Source organism: Microtus ochrogaster, unplaced genomic scaffold (genome assembly GCF_000317375.1).
Source record: "Microtus ochrogaster isolate Prairie Vole_2 unplaced genomic scaffold, MicOch1.0 UNK1, whole genome shotgun sequence".
Taxonomy (NCBI): Eukaryota; Metazoa; Chordata; class Mammalia; order Rodentia; family Cricetidae; genus Microtus; species Microtus ochrogaster.
In genome coordinates, this window is record NW_004949099.1 from 405620 (window position 1) to 407243 (window position 1624).

The following is a 1624-nucleotide window of genomic DNA, read 5'->3' on the forward strand; positions in this document are numbered from 1 at the left end:
GGTGGTGGCGCATGCCTTTAATCCCAGCACTTGGGAGGCAGAGGCAGGTGGATCTCTGTGAGCTGGAGGCCAGACTGGTCTACAGGGCAAATTCCAGGACAGAACAGTCAACACAGTTAACAGAAAAACTCTCTATAAATTAAAAAAAAAAAAACTGAGCATGGTGAGAGACACACGTCTTCCCAGCAACTGGGGAGGCAAAGAGAGGGAGATGCCTGGAAAATTCCAGATGAGTGGGAGATTCTGTCTTGACAAAACAAGGTAGGGCAGACACCTCGAAGGCACTTGCCGAGCAAGCCCAACAACCCGAGTTTAATTCCTGGGACCCATGCAAAGGTGGAAGGAGAGAACTAACTCTACAGATTTACCCTCTGACCTCCATAAGTGCACCATGACACAGGCACACGCGCGCGCGCGCGCGCACACACACACACACACACACACACATAATGAGAAAACGTGAAGCCTTGTCTGTGGGAAGCAGTGTGCTCTGAACATACACCGAGAAGTGCTGTGCCTCTCTGTATAAGGACTCTCAGGAGAAGGGGGCTCCATAATGAGCCCCATGAGCCTTCCTGTCCCTTGCAGGGGGCTTCCCCCCAGACAACTCCACACGACCCAGGGAACCGCAGGTGTCTACACTCTCTTGAATGTGAGGCTTCTCTGCCAAAACGCCAAGGATAATATTTACTCTCCACACTGGTTTAATCAAAGGGGCTCATTTTCCACTCCATGCAATCGAAATGAAAGGATGCCAGAATAGAGCCAACGTCCGTGCAATTAGACATCCCAGCCCCATGACTGGCTTTCAGAGTCCTGGAACGCTAGTGAGTTCGAAACAGGGAAGGGATGGGGAAAGCCTCCTCCGAAGTTATTCTCAGTTCATTTTTCATTCATTGAAGAAAAGCTGCCCACTGGCCAAATTCAGGATGCTATTATCCTAACTGGGACAAAAGCCCAGACCTAACACATGATAGCCGTAAGCAATGAGCAGGGTAAGATGAATCAGCCCGACTTGCTGGGATAAGGAACTAAGGAAGAGGCCCAGACCTGGGCAGAAGGCCCAGTCCTGCAAGAGAACAGGTAAAGAGAACATTCTTACCATGCCCACACTTCCTGCTGTGCCCAGCCCCAGCCCCTGCCCCTGCCTCAGCCCCAGCCCCTGCCCTTGCCAAAGTCCCAGGCTTTCTGTGTACAGATGAGGTGGGTGGCTGAGCCCCCGCCCCACCTCGTGGGGATACCAGGCCAACTGTCAGAAAGCCATTTGAGGAAGTGCTGGGAGAGCCTGACTGCACAAGCCAGAGATGCAGAGAAGGCAGTGACTGGCGAAACCAGGAGTCAGGAGCTCAAGAAGAGGACTTCTAAGGAGAGAGCATCCAGAACAGGGGAGAGAGGAAAGGAAGAAAGGGACCTTTGTAAAACAGAGCCTCAAAAACTCATCCCAACTGTGTCTGTACATGGGTCAATTCCAGAAACCATGAAGGCCGATACCCTTCATCCTCCCTCCCTCTCTCTCTCCCCCTTCACTATTGATGGGCACTTTGTGCAGCTATGGAACCCAACAGCATCATTCCCTAAATGAGCACTCAGGAAAAGAGAGGCAAACCTTTGAGCTGGTCCAAAA